The following is a 20327-nucleotide window of genomic DNA, read 5'->3' on the forward strand; positions in this document are numbered from 1 at the left end:
GTTACCGCAATTTGCACATATGAACAGGCCTAGCTCGGTAATGAATGATGAGGAACATTTAGCATCACCACCTGACTTGGAGGGACATGAATCTGTAGTTGAAATACCCACCCGAGGGATTCACTATTAGTAATAGGGGGATGTCACCTGCGTGCATCCAAATTAGAGAAACCCCCTATGTACGATATCTTGCATGCTAGCCTACCCCCTACATATAGACAAGATATGGACATTATCGCAATGAGCCATCCCCCCTCGAACGGATTTCATACGGAATGTAATGACCCACTATTTTATGCATACTAGTAACAAAACAATTTTAGAAGCACATGCTTTTGCAAAAATATATGTTAAATTGCAAATGAACGGAAGTGTAGGTTGTAGTGTGTTTTCATTTGAGAGAACAAACCACTATGAAAAGAAACAAATATAATGAATACCACATTAAAATAAACCAATCGATTCAATGTAATTTGTCAAAAAACGGACAACATTTCCCCTATAAACTGATACAAATCTCAATCTCGAAACAAACGATACTAGCCACCTACTCAGTAGGCTTCCCACATGGGATTTAAGGCACAGATGAAATGGATTGTTCTCTAAATAACAAATAATGGCATGCTCATAAACAACCATAGAAAACTTCATTTATCAAATCAAAACACATTACTAAACAACCCATTAAAAGATTAAACTTTTTAAATAGAAACATTGCGCTTGAGAACACTTGCTGCATCAACCTTAAATGATAGATCTTATGTCTACTATCAATTATCAATTATTGAATAAACCATGATACATATCTTATACATAAGTATTTTTATACAAGTACTCCTATCTAGGTATTGAGCACAATACTAAGTCACATATGCTTCAAAGTGTAGTCATCCCTTATCTTTACCACTTGTATCTAGCAGACAAGCGGTGGCACTGTTACTGGGAGCAAGGGGCAATCAGATATGATGTGGTAATGAAGGGCATGTCAATTGGTTGTGTGGAATGAGAGTGGCATGGATGGGTGGCAATATGCTAACATAATCTAGCATTGAGGCAAGCCATCAATCATGGAAACAAGTTGTGGACACAATGTAGGCATGCATGGCCATTGGTGTCCACAGCAGGCAAGGTGGTTGTATATGGGAATCCTTGGACCCTTGCTAGAAAAAAAGGCAAGACAGAGGATGCACGTCCTAATAGATGATGCAAAGGGTTCCAATTGCCCACCGCAGGGACCATAGGCAAAGGATTTGCCCACCTACCATAATGGAAGACCCACATAACTAGCAGGAAGAACGAAAGCCAACAAACAAAGTACAAAGAGCACCCCTACACCCCCAAGTTCCAACATAACATTTAATTTCATTTCAACTTCTGTGTGTGTGTGTGTGTGTGTGTGTGCGCGCGCGCGCGCCCAACCTTTTATTCAATGCTTCATTCCACATGTTTGCCGCTTAGTCTCTGCATTCGCGTCCAAACAGTCATAACAGATATCACCTACATTAACATCAAGGCCAAGCACATGAGCTGAGTTCCAAATGGCCAGAAGGATCGTAGAAGAAGCACTAGTAAGAATTTGGAGCCATACCAGATGTGCATCAACTGGAGGTGGAAATTCTTTTTTAGGTTTTGCTTGAGTGTCCTTTCTTTTTTTTCTCGATGTTTTTGACATTTCTAAATTTTTGTTTGAAGGATATCTGCCACTGATTTTGTCCTTGACACAATCATGTGCATCTATATGCATCAGGAACTGTGTTCTACTGGGAACTGATGGCATAGGTCTAGCTTTCAAATTTCTAGTGTCTCTTTTTTGTCTATACCATTCCTGTCTTCTCGGTTTTTGGTTAGGAAAGTCAAAATACTTTTCCAGCCCTCCTTTCATGAGTAGCTTAGCTCTAACATGTTTTTTTTCCGACCCCGAATCATCTGAGGTAGCTGAGTGTTCTTCTAACTCATCTCTTGCATCATAGTAGAGTTCTGAAAAAACTTGTTGAGCTATTGTCAGTTTCTGTGTTAATCCAACTGAAAATCATATTATGATATCCATACGGTTTTCCATCCATCATCCTTACATGTTCCCGAGCTGCACTACTATTAAACTTCGCACGTACATCTGGATGTAGTGGAAGAAGATCCACATGTGAATGTGCCTCATCAGCTAGCTGTTGCTGCCACCACTCCTCCCATGAACAATAGCGATGATTTCCTCCCCCTTCACAAAACCCGAACCATTACTGTAGACGGCTGAGATAGTTTCACTAAGTGGGAACGTTCTCTTAGGAGACGGGCAGTGAATTGTCAAGTAATTACTACGGTAATTACCATGGTAAACCCAAGGTATATAAATAGGGCCCATTACATTGTAATCGGGTTGGCATTTGGGTTAGCACAATCTTGAGCATAGTCAGATTAGCATTTTGGAGGCATTTGTACTTGAGTTGTCAATCATTGGCAGTTGTTGTTGGGCTATACTCTAACTGTAAATCACATCATACTTATTGTAATCTTTCATCTGTAATTCCAATCACGGCAGATATTCCAGTTACACTTACTCTGTATTCAGTACTCTGAATCTAAATCTGAATATTATTCTCAGTAGGTAGTCTGGTTCTCATTCCAGTAGATAAATTCCGGTTCAGTTTCTGATTCTCTGTCCAGTCGATTGTCTAAACTAATACATCATCAGTAGCCGAAATCTTCTAACACTAGAATTAGCTATCTCAAGAGATCGGCTCCAATTCCAATTAGCAAGGCAACATTACGATTCACCATGAAGAACGTCACAATTCACCATGAAGATCAAACTTTGAATTAGCTAATAATTACATGTTCATTCTCGTGACCTGATTCTGCCACCCATAATTGTTTTTGTCATCCCTTAAGCACACAGCCGTGTGCCCTGCATATGCACTGCTAAATTAGTGAAGAGGACAAGACCATCAATTTTGAATTTTTCAGCCAATGATATTCATTCAGGTGATTTCCTAGGCTTACTGTACAGAACGAGCTCCCTATCGATTGAGCGAGGAATGGGACGGTGTTCACAAAAGGATCTGACAGAGAGCTTTGCTGATGGTGCTGGTCATCGCCGCATAATTCAGGTTTGGTCACACCTCTATAAAGTCTTATCAAAGTAAAGCAAATATGGTTTGAATGTGTGCTTGGGACAGTGCATGCACTGAGGTCGCCGTTACTGTGTGCATGCACTGTGGTCGCCGTTACTCTGCGCGGAAGCTTCCTTCCAGTTTCCTAGGGCTGGCCCAATAGAGGGGTCACAGTCACATGGCTTCTTGCACTCAATTGCTTTGCAAGAGCCGTCTGATGCCCAATCAAATCTCTTGGGCAAAAATACCACAGAATTTGTTGAAGGACCGTCTAAGAACGATGCAAATTCCACCAAAAACAATGAACTGAGGGGTGTCTTTTAAAATTTTCTTTTTGCCTCCCAAGCAGCGTTTCCTGCAGTCCCTGCGGGGGTCTAAATGTATCCAATATGGGATGTGTTGCCTTTGTTTTCAAACACAGTCTGGGGAGAAAGCTCCAACATTGTGTTTTTAGAGAAGCACATGGGTGGCTCTGTCAAAAATTAGGGGGGCGCTAGGGAGGCTTTGAAACTTTGGATAAGTGGGTGACACCAATAGCTGTAAGTAATCTCTAATGGTTCATTTGCAGATGCAGTGACCTCCACCTTTGTTAGAAAAAACACAACAAAGCACCAGTACCCCTTGCATACAGAGCTAGTGGTGAAATTTACTTTTGATCTGCTCTTGCTCCCTTTGCCATTGTTTTTGAAGTCGTTCACGCTCAGCCTGCTCTTTTGCTTCGTGCTCCCTAAAGTATTATCCTCCAGTTTCACAGAGAGTAATCCACTCTCAAATTCATGTAGACAGGCCGTTGATTTAGGGTAGATGATGGACCGTCATTGGTGGTGCGGGGCGGGGTTGGGCTGTAGATTCAGATGTGGGGCGGGGCGGGCGGGATGGGAGGGGAAACAAGGAGATCGAAGAGGACGCAGGCCTGTGCAGAGTTACAAGCTAGGGCAGAGTTACGAGCTAGAGAGAGAGAGAGAGAGGAGAGAGAGAGAGAGAGAGAGGAGAGAGAGAGAGAGGAGAGAGAGAGAGAGAGAGAGAGAGAGAGAGAGTGGTTACTTGAGCCATGTAGATTTCTAGGGTCTACAGAGTGCGTCGTTGCTTGCACGTTGTTGACCATGGTGTCATTGCTTGCGTTGTTGTGAATGGTATGGGCATGCCTCCGCCATATTTGGGCAAGAAAAACCTCCCATCCAAAAGCATACTCAAATGGCGTCGAGCTGGTTGCCAACAAAGACATGGCCTTTAGCTCCGTTGGCAATGTGTATTCAGTGTTGCTGCCATTTCCTAGTCTCAGCACATAGCTCACAAGGGATCGAGTGTGAGGACCTTAGTTAGGGGATATGTAAGAGGAAATCCTTCAACTATTTAATACATAAGTCAATGTAAGGTTTCCAATTTCTGAAACCTAATATGATTATTGAAAAAGCAAGGTAGAATTGTCCGACCATGGCAAATATTGGTATTTTTGGAATCTTAAGCACAGCAAACCCCGGCTAGAAATTTTCAGAATTGAATTCCGATAAAAACTGGCATAGTTATGACCCCTAGAAGTTTACACTGTGAATTGAGTAAAATAGGTAAAATTGAAGGGTTGCAGTAATCATTTAAGCATAGACTTTATTAAAGTCCTAGATATTTACAAGATATTTACCAATTAAGCAAAAATAGGTCAAAATATAGCAGAATTGATATTTTAAACGCTGGCAGGTAATGGGAGGGTCATCACTGAACCTGCCAGGGACTCATTTAGCAGCAGGGGGCGTTTTCTGACTTGCTGGGGGCTGCTTGAACTTCAAGCAACTGCCTTTTTCAGCCGGTGAGAGCTTATGAGTGCCAGAAAACTATAAATAGGACCCCTAGCTTCACATTTTACGGAGACTCGGAGCCTTGACACACTCTCTCTCCTCTAGAGAGACCGCTATGCAGAAATCATTAGAGATTAATCTCTAATTGATTAACCTAAACGGTAATTAGTTTAATCTTTCTTAATTAGCAAGGTTAGATTAAGCTATTTTGTTAATAAATCAGAGATTAGGCCTATGTATGCTCCTCAAATCTCTCTTAATTAAGTAATCTCTGCTGATTATTATAATTAAGCTTAGTAATACTAAGCTAATTAATTATCTTATCATATTAGGACTGAAATTAGCCAAATTAACCATGAATTAATGGTAAATATATTAATTAAGCTTAGATTAAGTTGAGGTAATTATCAGAGTTGAACTAGACAGTCATTAAGCTAGAAAAATTATCCAATAATTTTTTGAGAAGTTTCCCTAATTAATTAGGCATAATTACTCTATTTTTTTAGCAATTTTAATAGGTGAAATTAGTAAATGAATTTCAAATGATGTGATATATTTATCAGTTGTTAATTAGGTGGTAAAGAACTCATGATAATTAGGAGAAGCTCAGAAAATTAATCTAGCTAGTTAATTTAGCAAAATTACTCTGTTTTTTGAGTAGTTTAAATAGGGAAAATTAGTAAATGGATTTCAAATGTTGTGATATATTTATCAGTGGTTAATTAAGTGCTCAAAATCCGTGATAATTAGGAGAAGCTCACAAAATCAATATAGCTAATTAATTTAGAAGAATTACTCTGTTTTTTGAGTAATTTAAATAGGGGAAATTAGTAAATGGATTTCAAATGTTGTGATATATTTATTAGTGGTTAATTAGATGATCAAAAACCCGTGATAACTAAGAGAAGCTCACAAAATTAATCTAGCTAATTAATTTAGCAGAATTACTCTGTTTTTTGAGTAATTGAAATAGGGGAAATTAGTAAATGGAATTAAAATGTTGTGATATATTTATCAGTGGTTAAGTAGGTGTTCAAAAACTCGTGATAATTAGTAGAAGCTCAGAGAATTAATCAAGATCATTAATTTAGCCGAATTACTCTGTTTTTTTAGTAATTTAAATAGGAGAAATTAGTAAATGGATTTCAAATGTTGTGATATATTTATCAGTGGTTAATAAGGTGCTCAAAAACCTGTGATAATTAGGAGAATCTCACAAAATCAATCTACTAATTAATGTAGAAGAATTACTCTATTTTTTGAGTAATTTAAATAGGGGAAATTAGTAAATGGAATTCAAATGTTGTGATATATTTTTCAGTGGTTAATTAGGTGTTCAAAAACTCATGATAATTAGGAGAAGCTCAGAAAATTAATTTAACTAATTAATTCAGCAGAATTACTCTGTTTTTTTGAGTAATTTAAATAGGGGAAATTAGTAAATGGATTTCAAATGTTGTGATATATTTATTAGTGGTTAATTAAGTGCTCAAGAACCTGTCATAATTAGGAGAAGCTCAAAAAATCAATCTAGCTAATTAATTTAGCAAAATTACTCTGTTTTTTTAGTAATTTAAATAGGAGAAATTAGTAAATTGAATTCAAATTGTGATATATTTATCAGTGGTTAATTAGGTGTTCAAAAACCCTTGATAATTAGGATAATTTCAGAAAATTAATCTAGCTAATTAATTTGGAAGAATTACTCTGTTTTTTGAGTAATTTAAATAGGGAAATTAGTAAATGGAATTAAATGTGTGATATATTTATCAGTGGTTAATTAGGTGTTCAAAAACCTGTGATAGTTAGGAGAAGCTCAGAAAATTAATCTAGCTAATTAAGGTAGCAAAAATAATCTGTTATTTGAGTAATTTAAATAAGGGAAATTAGTAAATGGAATTCAAATGTTGTGATAGATTTATCAGTGCTTAATTAGGTGTTCAAAAACCCGTGATAATTAGGAGAAGCTGAGAAAATTAATCTAGCTAATTAAGTTAGCAAGAATACACTGTTATTTGAGTAATTTAAATAGGGGAAATTAGTAAATAGATTTCAAATGTTTTGATATATTTAGCAGTGGTTGATTAGGTGTTTAAGAACCTGTATAATTAGGAGAAGCTCAGAAAATTAATCTAGTTAATTAATTTAGCAAAAATACTCTATTTGTTGAGTAATTTAAATAGGGGAAATTAGTAAATAGAATTAAAATGTTGTGATATATTTATCAGTGGTTAAATAGGTGGTCAAAAACCTGTGATAAATAGGAGAAGCTCAAAAAATTAATGTAGCTAATTAATTTAGTAGAAAAACTCTGTTTTTTGAGTAATTTAAATCAGGGAAATTATTAAATCATGTTATATGATTACATGCTATTTATCAGAGCTATAGTATAGAGTAAAAAGGCCGTGAAAATTATGCTGAGATTATAAAATTAGTATAGATATTTATCTAAGTCAAATTACACTATTTTTAGCTAAAAACTAAAGAGGGAAATTAGTAAATCATGTTTTATAATTACATGCTATTTATCAGAGCTGTATTATAGGGTAAAAAGGTGGTGATAATTAAATGAGGGTTAGAAAAGTAGTATAGATATTTATCTAAGTCAAAATATACTAATTTTGGTGGAAATTTCAAGGGGGAAATTTGTAAATCATGCTATATGATTACATTCTATTTATCACAGTTAGCTTACATAATAGATAGGCCGTGATAAATATGTCAAGGTTAAAAAAGTAGTATAAGTATTTATTTAAGTTAAATTATCCTAATTTTATCTGAAAATTGAAGATGGAAATTATATAAGTAAGTTGAAAAATAATAAGATAATTACCAGAGGTCAAAAATATCCTTATCTACTTGTGGTAATTATACCATAGTTAATTAGTGAGGTTAGTAAATCATAATTGACCAAAAGTCTTATTTTGAGCAAATGATTAATTAAAATAAATAGTCTTTGTGGTTAAAATTTTTAGAAAAATTATAGTAAGTGAAACCTATGATATCAAGTTAAGAAAATGAAATCTTTAAGAGAAATTAAATACAATAAATATTAAGCCCAAAATAAGTAAATTATTAGCTTAAAAGTTGATAGGAAAATTAGGAAAAAGATATAGAAAATTATAAGAAAGTTAGGAGAGCTTAGAAAACCCTTAGGGAAGCGGTGGAAGAAGTTATCATGCTTATATAGACAAATAAGAAATTACTAGGTCAAGAATTTATCAATTAAGACTATAAATTTAACCTTGGATGGGTTACGGTTGAATACAAAGGTTAAGTCTAGATTTTGAATTATTTCCCTAATGATAAGACGTCCTTTTTATAAGGATAAGAAGTTATGGCATCAAAAAGAACCCGAGAAAATCCTACATCTGATGATGAGGAAGTAGCTCCAAAACAAACTAGAGCGTCGCACGACGACGAAGCCGGGCCTAGTAGTAGGCCTACGGAGGAGAGTCTTCAGGCGCCAGCACAGCAGCAGATGGCCAATCAATCCCAGATGGGTGTCCCATTGTTCAATTAAGTCTTTAATTAGTTTAAGTTATTTTATAAGTTAGCATTGCATAGGTAAGAAGGATAAACTGGCTAAAAACGGAAGGTAACTTCCAACGTGCATTTGTTTATAATATAGGAAAGAATTGTTTGGGTTAAAACTGGTTGAATTAGAAAAGATATGTTTGATCATCCTTAAGACAGCTTGTCTCAAGACACCTCCGACTCCTTGATATAAATTGATGATAATGATTGGCTTTCTAGCCACGGTTAAGTCGGTTACCCCCATGAATGATGAGTTTCTACTCCGTGTCATGTCTTGATGTTTCTACATAAGTTAGGATACCGTTTTTATCCTAGGGGAGCCGCCCGGTTGTATGGGCAACTGGTTTGGTGTATGGGCACCCGGAACCTTGGGTGGGGGTTTATTCCACTCCGGATTTGAACAAGGAATGGGTGTCGTTTTTCACCCTTAAGTGGTCTTGAGACAAGACGAGTACTGGTCATGGTTATTATGGATAATGTTTTGATTGACAGTACCCTGTCTTAAGTTTAAAGATGTCTGTTTGCTAAAAGAATGCTTTCAATGCTGTCTTCAAGAATTACCGTGATGGAACGTTAAAAGAAATCATTATTTTAAATGTTTAAAACAATGTGATAATAAGATAAACGAATCTTGTGTGAGTGAGGGGTGGTAAGTGGGGATTGACTAAGGTTGTCAATCATGGAAGGGTGGATTGATTAGTCAGGTAACTATCCATTCCCGCGCACTAAAACGTTTTAGAAACTACTCTCACTTGGAAGAGGAATCCACCAACGGTTGTGCCCTCACATATGTTAGGGGGAAAAAAGCGTTGGCTAAGGAAACCATAATCTGAATGATGAAGTTATAGGGCCGGAATATGAAATTTTTTTTGTAGGCCGTTTGAATACATTGTCCCGTTTTCGCTGCGAGACAGGACTAGGTCTGCTTCTAAGGCTATAGACCCAAGCCATTGTCAATGGTAAAGGTCTATTACTTGGATTTTTCTTGTTTAGAGACTCCGATTTTTATAAGTCCTAGAGACCTGTCAAGGATCCCATCCAATCTTGGTGTAGTCGGGGTTGGGGACATTACAGTCAACTTGATGATACATAAGCGTATCACATGACTGAGGCCCCTCTACTCTGGAGATACACGAGAGGGAATCCCTTTTGAACCTCATGCCACAAAAATATGGCGACCAACCCCAAGATATTTTACATAGGGTAGCTGATAAAGTTCTAGTTGTCCTTAAGAATGACAACACCAAGGATCTAGATAAGAAGAAAGAGTTTGAAAAGCTACTAAACATTGCATGCACAGAAAAAGATTGGGAAACTTATTATAGATTACAATGATGGTTGTAAAGCTGGTATCATGGGTGCAGGAGAAGCTCTTGATCATGCCATTGATGTTTCTACTGAGTTTGCATACGAACAAGAAGAAGAGAAGAGTGACTTGGATGATGTGCAAGAAGACAACAATAGATAAAATGAGGATGCAGATGTGGAGACAAAGGCTATGCAGATGGTGGTATTGATGATGATGATGTTGACGAGGCTAATGGGGGTTTGAATGTCCAAGATACTGATGCCTAGTGACTACATAGAAGAAGATTAGTCAAGTTTATGGTAGCATTGACCCCAACAAATCTAGAAGCTTGTTGAAAAAGTCTTAAAGATGTTAGCTAAGGGAGAGGACAGGGAGGTTCCATATCTTCTCATTGGTATAGCTATCTTAGTTTTCTAGTGGAGTAAATCAACTCTTTGAAATACCAAGAACAACACCCTCATGTGAAAGATTCTTTAATTGGCTTGTTAGGGCATGTGTCTTATGGCACAAGCACTTAATATCCCCCCCCCCGTGGGTCCCCCCCTCCCTTATGTATATGGTACAGCATGAAATAATGGGGGCTATCCCTGTTGTATACGCTTATGTCTAACCTTTAAAAACCCCCCTCTTGTACACTCACGTGATACCATACAAAAATCCATAGTGAATCCCCCGGGAATACCCGTTAACAAGTTGGGGCAATACTTTGAAGGTGATGAATCTAATGCAACCCTACCAATCACTACTAAAGGATTAATTGTGAGGGAGTCCTTGATGGTGGTGCGGGAGTCAGCATTGTAACAAAAAGTTGTTGGGAGTCTATGGGAAGAGCACACCTTGAAGTCACAAATGTAGTGGTAAAAATGGCTAATGGATCTACCGTTACGCCTATTGGAATGCTAAAGGATCTCAAGATCAAGGTCATGGGAAACAAGTTAAGGCATACTTTCATTGTTATGGATTTCTCCAAACATCCTATGTCATTTAAGATGATCTTAGGACGTCCATTCATGAGGGAAGCAAACATGGTGCATGACGGGTCCAAAAACCACGTCTATTTATAGTTCCAAGACTCTGTCATTTGAGTTGATCTTGTAAGTGGTCGAATGCATCCTTTAGGAAATAAATTTATCATTGACAATCGATCGGACACCACAAGTCACTCAGCTCCATTGTGGTATTGTTACACATGTAACGAGGGCACGGATATTGGGGAAGACTCTCCGTAAATGGATATCCTACCTGGAATGGCTGAGTCAAACAACGTTGATTGGGTACACCTAGCAGCAACTATAGATACTTGGGGAACTAGAGGAACAAACTGGGTAACACCAAATGGGGAAGAAATAACACAAACTTACCAATAAACATGTTAGGTGTAGCGCATGTAACCTCCGATGATAAGAGAGAGGCACACCTATCTAAGAGTGAAACTGATGATTCCTTAAACTATTTGAACCAATACACCTCAAAAACGGAATCTCAAGGAGAGTTACAAGCCATTCATAAAAAAGAAGGTTGCCAAGGAACAAGCAGAGCTTAAAAAGATCCAAGCAAGAGTCGAGGCTTGAGAAAGACAACAATGTCTTAGATGCCAACGAGAAGCTAATCTGGGAATCACGCAAGAATTTTTTGAGGACATTGATGACACTTCATTGGAATCTGAGCCACCTCTACGATATCCAATTGAACTAAATAGCATCTATGGGAGAGTGCTATATAATGCCTTATTAGATACAGGGGCTAAGCACAATTTGTTATCATATGGAGTTTGGTGTCAATTAGGGAAATTGACCCTATCCCAGAGTACAATGCAAGTCAAGGGAATTAATAAAAAGAAAACTGATATTCCTGGAATCCTTCAGTCCCCTCTTGTCTATGACAAAGGAAGCATAGTTCAGAGCTTTTTGGTCATGCCTGAGGGAACTATGGAGGGCAACATAAACCTTGGACGCACATGGATGTTGGCAACCAAATGCACTATTGATTGGGGTACTTCTAGTGTCACGACACGGCCACCAACTCTTACCCCTACCATTGAAGAAAAGTCACCTACATTGCAAACTCTAGTGAAGTTGCAAGATAGCCAAGATCCACAAACCAAAGTGGTTAACTCGTCTTTGTCAATTGCCCATGAACCTAGCACTTCAACACTTGCAATGAGAAGTAATATTACAAGGACTCAACATGCACCACCTATGAGTACATATCAATGGGTCGCAACAGCCTTACTTCCAAATACCTCCACCCTTACACCCAATTCAAGAAAAACTTCTCATAGAAAACCAAGAGTGCACTCTAGTGGAGTCAAGACCAAATCACATTGGATTCCAAAACAACTATTAGAAGGCCAAGGGTACTATGGTGGAAATGAGCAAATATGGATAACTAAACGTAAAATGTGCCTTTCCCTATCACCTACAGAACCATGTGAGTCAAACAATGTAAATCCAAAGCCAATGGCAGATCGTGGAAAGGAAAAGATCACGGAATGCTTCCAAAGCTCGTTTGGGTTCCAAGGCAAAACCAATTTATTCCACCTAGCTCGGGAAGGGGGGAATCCCGCCAAGCTTCTAGCTCCTCATGTAATGCATCCATAGAGGTAAAAGCTTCTCCACAACCTCCACCTACAATAGTGGACCTCCATGAAGCTACAAAGGAATCCACACCTCCCATTGTCCAAGAATCACCTGAGGAACCACTTCAAATTTTTTCCTGGGAGAGTACCTTACCACCCTTACAACTTGATGAGACACCTAAGGTAATAGAAAACTAATGGGAAAAATCCCCACCTATTACCAACTGGAACAATTGGTTTCAAAGGGTGACAACATCATTCCAAAAGTTATGATCTACCCAAGGAAGGGGAGAGTGTTTGATGACATCCATTATTCACTTGCTCCCCTCTTAACCTTCCTCCATGACCTCTCAATCTTTCAATCCTAGGGAATGTACATATATAGCTCTATACTCAAGAAAAAAAGGAAAAAGTAAAAGAGAAAGAGCCACCAAACTATAATCTGGAAACCTACAAATTCTAGTACAGGACCTAAGAATCATAATGACATATTATGCACAAGGACACGACCTTTTGACACAGCCCTTATAATGATTGCACTCTAAACATCATCTATCTATGTGTACAGATATGGCTAGTATGCTAGAGTCATCCACTCCTACCTTGGGTGAGAGGTACCCTCTTTACTTTCACAAGTGTTTCACATAGTCTACCCGGTGCTTGCTTGTGAATGGGATTAGATACGCTAGCGAGTGAGAAGAATTTCGAGGAAATAGAAAGTCTGATACGTCTCTTGACCATGATTGACCCATACTTAGTAGAGGACGTCTCTCCGATTTCACAAGCTTACCCTCTTGACCAAGATGACTATAGATGCCTAGTGACGTTCTTAGTGAACCTTTGTGCCTCTAATGATGAGGAAGAGTTACATGATTACACGGATGGCACGTATGGTCTCATGGATGATGACTTTGTTTTTCTTGATGATGACGAAGATAGGGGTTTAGACCTAGGGCTACTGCCCATCTATTCAATATCCTATTCCCCTGACTCTCTAGGGGGTGCAAATAATTAGGTTAGGGTTCATTATGTTGTGTGATTGTGTTCAATAAAGGTTGGTGCCTCTTCCCACTGATGGGCCTCCTAGAGGTATTCCTTGTGTTTTCAGCACAATATTCAGCACATTTATTTAGTATTAAACCATTAGATTTTCAATATGATTCTCTGTCATAATTCCTTGTCTAGGTTTAAGAAACAAGCAGTCTGACTAAGCTAGTTTGACCAAGTTAGGTGTTAGAGATCTTCTCTTAATACCATAGGGAATGCCTTCTTACTAATCAATGGTTACTTTAGGTTCTTATTCCGATTTAGGTAGCATTGTGTGCAATGTACTAGGTCTTTCTAGTGGGCTTAGTCCCTATTGACCTTTAGCTTAAGTATTATAAAGGGAGTTTACTAGTGTGACGAGCCTGGGGAGGGTAACGATATCAATATGACCCCCCAAAGTTACAAAATTAAAAGGCAATGAAAAACAAAACACAAAAGTGCCAACAATGTAAAATCCTTATTTGATATTTCACTCAAATGTAGTGCTTATGGTACCAGAGCCCTAGAGGTTCCCAGTGTCGGCGCTTTTCGTTGAAAAGCAAAAAGCCCAAGGCATACAAAATAAGCACACACATCGAATGAATCAATGTGAAAAAACTTTGGGGGGTCAAAGAAAAGGGAATAATTCAGGTGATGATTTCATAAGTAATTCCTTTTATCGTAGCTTAACTAGAAAGTCTTCTAGGTATAGCCTCTAGTCAGCCCTTGAACATGAAATACTTTGCTCTCGTGATTAAACAGCTTAATTGACCAAAGGGAATTGAGAAGCTTGCCCATGCTATTAATAAGTTGACCTCTAGTGTCTCTCGACCGTTGAATTAGCGACCCCAGACTTGTTTTTTTTTAACCTTTACAAAGTGCTTATGCGTTTAATTATATTAGGGTTTAATGTTTACTGCTAAAAAATTGTTTAATATTCTGTTACCAATCAATTTGTGTGCCTATTCCATGCATATGCTTTTTAATTGTATATGAGAATGCAATTACTGTGCGATTTATGGTTGATTTTGCAGTGTTTGAAGAGGGCTCAAGACTACAAACTCGGATGGTCTTCCACCTCGATGAACGGGCTTCATCTCAATAGCTTCTGAGGACGGAATCTACATCAGGAAGGGGGACATGTTAACCCTTACGGACACCCTATCACCTTCAATGGACGCCTTATCATTATTTAATTGAGTCAAGGACCGGGCTTGTCGGTCCAATAGGAAAAGGGTAAGAGTGATCACTGATGAGAGGTGCACTCTAAAACTGGAACATATAACGTTTGGCTAAGATTGACTAAGTGTGGGTACCCAAATGTGAACAGATGAGCCCATATAAAAGTCAATCTAAACCTAAAATGTCTCATTCTCTCATTTGTGCAATTGAAGAGTTCTCTTGCTCCATCTCCATCTTCTTCTTCATCTCCTTGTATGTGTGTGTGTGTATGCGTGAGAGAAGTAGGTGCAAGATGTTGCCCAAGATAATTAGCAACAAATAGAATATCAAGATGAGTGTTCATGCCAACAAATTGAAGACATCCAATCAAGTTAGCATAAGGCTTATTTGTAACAAGCTGACCGCCATTTTCAGAAGTGTTCTTTGTGAGTTTGTAAACTTGGACATTAAGCAATATAGGTGATCCCATGTGGAGTCCAGCAACCCCCCAAAAGGTTCCTAGAAGCTTGGGGGTACCTCCTCCTTTGTAGGGCTGATCTGGGCTGGTCCTAGACCCTGTTCACACTAGCCTTGGCCACCAGAAGGCTATAAAAAGGCCCATAAGCTCTCATTTTATACATTCTCCTAGGAATTTCTCTCATTATTTGAGAGAATCTTTATAGACCTCTTAAGAGAGCAAAAATCTTAAAGAGGATTAATCCAGGTAATTAGGATTAGTGAATTGCTTAGCAGTTAAGCGAGGTTTAATTTTCTCTCTGCTAATTGTAAATTAGGAATGATTAAGCTTCTTAATACCATAAATTACTCTTATTATATCTAAGTAATCCATGTAAACTTAATTCTCCTATTTCTTAATAGTAATTAGTACTAATTAACTATTGTATTAATCAAAATAGCTTGATTTATGGCCTAATTTAGGCATGAATCATTGTAATTAGCTTCATTAATCTTATGATAATTTGTAGTGCTTCATTACACTGTTATTAAACTGCAATAATTATGTGAAAAATTAGTTAATCATTTTGCTAATTATTAGGGTTATTAAGCTTATTTTTACTTAAAGTTAAGTGGGAATATGTGAGTTAGATAATTATGTTATAATTATCAAAGTTAGAAAAAAATCATTAGAAAGTCATGGTAATCAGGTCAAGTACAAAATTAGTAGGTTAACTTAGATAATGATGTGATAGTTATCAGAGCTAAAAAAAATCATTAGAAATTTGTGGTAATTAGATAAAATACAATAAATTAATTGAGATAATTATCTTAGCAAATTACCCTGATTGTTGATATAAAGCAAAGGGGGAAATTAATAAATTAAGTTAGGTAATTATGTGATAATTATCAGAGCTAGGAAACATCATTAGGAAGTTGTGGTAATCAGACCAAGTACAAAAAATAGTTTAGTTAATTATCTTAGCCAAATTACTCTTAGTTTTAATATAAAGTAAAGGGGGGAATTAGTAAGTTAAGTTAGATAAATATGTGATAATTATCAGAGTTAGAAAACATCACTAGGAAGCCGTGGTAATTATATCAAGCACAAAAAATTAATTTAGATAATTATCTTAGCTAAAAGACCTTGATTTTTGACCTAAGTCAAGAGAAAAAAATGTCTAATTGAGTTAGATATTTATATATAAATTATCATGGGTATAAAACATCATTAGAAATATGTGATAATCATCTCAAGCTTAAAAAATAAATTATCCAAGTAAATGGGCTTATTTGGTATGATTTTTTCTATAAAATTAACTAGGGAAAAAAGGGAAATAATTAATATAATTAGGGAAAAAGTACTAGATCTTTGAAATACTCTAAAAAACCTACATGAATATATCATAGCCTAAATAAGGCTAAGAGATTACTAGGGTTAAAACAATTCAATTTGGACCCTAGAAATTGAATAGGAAAATAGATAAGTAGTTGAGCAACTAATAAGAATACTCAAGGACTTGGGTACGTTGTTGGACCACTCCTAGGTTTTTTAAGAGGTTAAGTTTGTATATTATAATCTCATGGCTGAAAAATCCTTTTAAAGGATATTAGAAGGCCCCAAAAAGGACATGTACCAGTGATCAAATGGATGAGGATTTTTTGCCCAAGAGGGGCAAAGGTACACATGATCATGAGGCCGGCCCTAGTATCATTCCTTCAGATGTGACCATGTGTCCCCTGAAGAGGTGCAGCAAGTTGCGATTCTTGACCAGTCACAGGTGAGTTTAAGTTCTCAAGGTTCAGTTAATTTTTTTATATAAAGGTTTAAGGTAATTTAACATTGCATACGTTAAGTATTAGTTAGAATCACTAGGATTGAGTAAACTGGCCAAGAACGGAAGATTAAATCTTCCAAGAAACACCGAGCATTTGATTGAAGAGAAATAAGAAAGAAATGCCTTGGTTCGTCTAGGTGACTAGGGAATGAACTGATTGACCATCCTTAGGGTAGCTTGTCTCAAGATCACCCTGACATTTTGATATTGTTCTCTCAAGTGGAGAGTAATGGAAGCTATGTGGCTTCAGAGCAGTCGCTACCTCCTGAATGCTGCTTCTCTTCATTCATGTCATTGTTCTTATTGTGTATGTTAGGATACTTTATCCTAGGGGAGTCGCCCGTTGTATGGGGGCAACTGGCTAGGGTGTATGGGCACCCAAACTTTTGTTTTTAAATAAGGAGAGGTGTATGGGCACCCATTGTATATGTGATCTTGAGACAAGTAGAGTGCTAGTAAAAGTTTTGATATGACAATACATTGTCTTAAGTTTAAGGATGTCTATTTTATGAAAGCCTGTTTTTAATGCTGATTTCAATAACTTGTTTTAATAAACTGTTGTATGGGAAAGTTAAAAGGAAACCATTATTTTATATGTCAAGAATAATGTGGTAGTAATTAGAAAACAAAAAATTATGTGTGAGTGCGGGGTGGTAAGTGGGGATCGACTCAGGTTGTCAATAATGGACGGATGGACTTGATTAGTCAAATAACTATCCATTCACGCGCACTAACGATAGAAGACTTATTCAATGGAAGAGGAGTCCACCAACAGCTGTGCTCTCACTCTTGTAGAGGGAAAAAAACGTTGGATGAGGATACCTTAGCCCATGTGTGGAGGTTATAGGGCCGAAAATATTTTTGGATTTTTAAGATTTTGTCCCGTTTTTGCTTGCGAGATAGAACTAGGTCTTTCTCTAGGGCTATAGTCCCAAGCCATTGCCAATGGTAAAGGTCTATTCCCTCGATTATTTTCTTTGAGACTCAGACTTTGATAGGCCTAGAGACCTATTAAGGACCCCCATCTTGACCTTTGGTGTCGGGGTGGTTGTGGGCAGTTTTCACTTGGTATCAAAGCATGTGTTAATTAAGCCCTTGGACCTAGGGAAAGATGAAGGTACTATGAAAAAAAATTGTGGGTTTGATTAAAGAGATTAAAGATGTGTATAATTGAAATAAGAGAGAGGAAGAAAAAGAGAAATATTATCCCCATCTTTGCAAGAAGACTTCCATCATGCTTTCCGCAAGTTTATGATCTTCAATATCACGTTTTTGGGAGCTTGCTCATCCCGAAGGTACACAATTTGGAAAAGTGTGATGAAGTTACTAGACTACATGTTCTCCCCATCCACTTGGGGAACTAGTTGGGGAGGGTCTAGTCAAGTATTCCCACCATTTTTTTGGCCAATGTCTCTTCCATATTTTGTTGAGGGGGCTACTCCAATCATCCTCCTGCATTAATGCTTGGTATATGCCTTTAGAGTGAGGTTTCCAAAAGAGGCTACCCTCCGGCCATCTCCAAGCGTTCCATTCAAACTTTGATTCACAAATTGTCATAGCCACATTATCAAGCTCTTTTATCACCCTAATGACTAGCAAGATCTCAAAGCCATTCAGCTGATATTGGTTTGCTAGAGAGTCAATAGTTTTCCAGCTCTTACTATTGCCGTCCCATAATTTCTCTAGTCGAATGAGACCCTTATTATTCACTTTCTTGGACATTTCTATCCAATAGGGGCTATGTGGTGGCCCCAAGACTTTAGAGGGCCAGGGGGGAACAGTGTAAGCTAGGGTTCTTGAAATACCTGGCTACTTCCCCCCATTCCAAAACCTCAGCTGCTCTTTTGCTCTTCCTCATCAGGTCCCTTGAAAGTCCACCCGAGCTAAGGGAAGACCACTTCGGGGACAGAAGTTTGTCATGTATCATCACCTCCTTCCACTTTCCACCTTTTGATCCCACATTTGCTGCATCGAGCCGCTTCCGTGGTCATGATAGCCCAAGCTTGCTCTTGTTTAGCCAATGAGACTATAATTTTGGCACAAAGGGCCTCAACATGGGATACCGGGTTAAGAATACCGAGACCTCCTTGGTCTACTAGACGAGCGACTATCTCCCATCTTGCCCATTGCCATGGACGGGAGGTTTTTGTGTTGTTCTTCCAAAGAAACCTTTTAACTGCTCTTAAGAATTCTTTCCAATTGCACTTAGCCATCTTGAGGATGGGACTGAGGAAAGCAATGTACAGGAGCATATAAGAATTTATCACTCTAATCCAAATGTGGAAGGGAGGAGAGCAAACTGCCACCTTCTCATCTTTGTTCTGATTTTTTCAAGAATCCATTGAAATATTTGTTTGTGGGTTATGTCCACCCCTAAGAGGGCTCCTAGGTGTCTGAATAAACTTCCTTTTGAGATAATCTCCCCTGACCAAACTGAAGGGTCGACAGAGTCGTTTTCTGACAGGGAGATAAGCCTTGACTTCTCTTTATTGCACTTGGAACCCGAGGCCACGGAGAATGTTTGCACAATCTCTAGAGCTCTCTTGAGGACTTGGGGGCATGCCTTCAAGAACATGAGCGAATCATCTGTAAGCATTTTGGCCAGGAGCTGGTTATTGCCCGGAATTGTCACGCCTTGAATCTCCCCTCGTGCCGCACTGGCTTCGAGCATCGTGATGAGAGGATGCAATCTGATGGCAAAAAGCAAGGGGGCCAAGGGACATCCTTGCTTAATAGACCTTTTCACCTCAAAAGAGCCCACAATTCTATCATTGAATAGGAGCTCTAACTGGCTGCCAACTCCAAGTATGCAAATAAGGCGACAAAGGTGAGGCCCAAAGCCCAAAGCCCCCATGACATCTTCTACATAGGACCATTCAATCTTGTCATAAGCCTTGTCGAGGTCCAACTGCAGTAGAATGCAATCTTGTTTGGAAAAGGTTGCGTACTCAATTCCCACCATTGCTGCCAAGATATTGTCATATATGGATCTCCCTTTAATAAATCCATGACTCCAAGTATGCGAATGAGGCGACAAAGGTGAGGCCCAAAGCCCAAAGCCCCCATGACATCTTCCACATAGGACCATTATATCCTCTCTCATAAGCCTTGTCGAGGTCCACCAGAATGCAGTCTTTTTAGAAAAGGTTGGGTACTCAATTCCCACCATTGCTGCCAAGATATTGTCATATATGGATCTCCCTTTAATAAACCCGTGTTGATGGGGAGAGATGATTCTATTCAAGAGGGGGCAAGCCTGAGAGCGATCGCCTTGGCAATAATTTTGTATGCTACTGACGTCATAGTAATGGGGAGCCATGCTTAAGTTGAGAGCATGGCCATACCTGTTTTTGGATGGTTTGATAAGCCCTCTTTTAACACTTGTATCCAAGCACTCTTCGAAAATAGCTTGATTAGCCATCCGAGTGATTGGACTTTGAGAGGGGGGGGGGGGGGGGGGGGGGGGGGGGGGGGGGGGGGTTGTTCCTTTATAGAAAGCCAATGAATGTAGCTTTGAAGTTTGGA

At 38.2% G+C, this 20327-nt stretch overlaps 1 pseudogene; it reads right to left on the reverse strand.

Moving 5' to 3' along the window:
- Positions 1-2158: 2158 nt before the first annotated feature.
- On the reverse strand, positions 2159-3086 carry LOC147464749 (uncharacterized; annotated as a pseudogene).
- Positions 3087-20327: the final 17241 nt, after the last annotated feature.

This window comes from Adiantum capillus-veneris, chromosome 1 (genome assembly GCF_014529385.1).
Source record: "Adiantum capillus-veneris isolate H3 chromosome 1, ASM1452938v2, whole genome shotgun sequence".
Lineage (NCBI taxonomy): Eukaryota > Viridiplantae > Streptophyta > Polypodiopsida > Polypodiales > Pteridaceae > Adiantum > Adiantum capillus-veneris.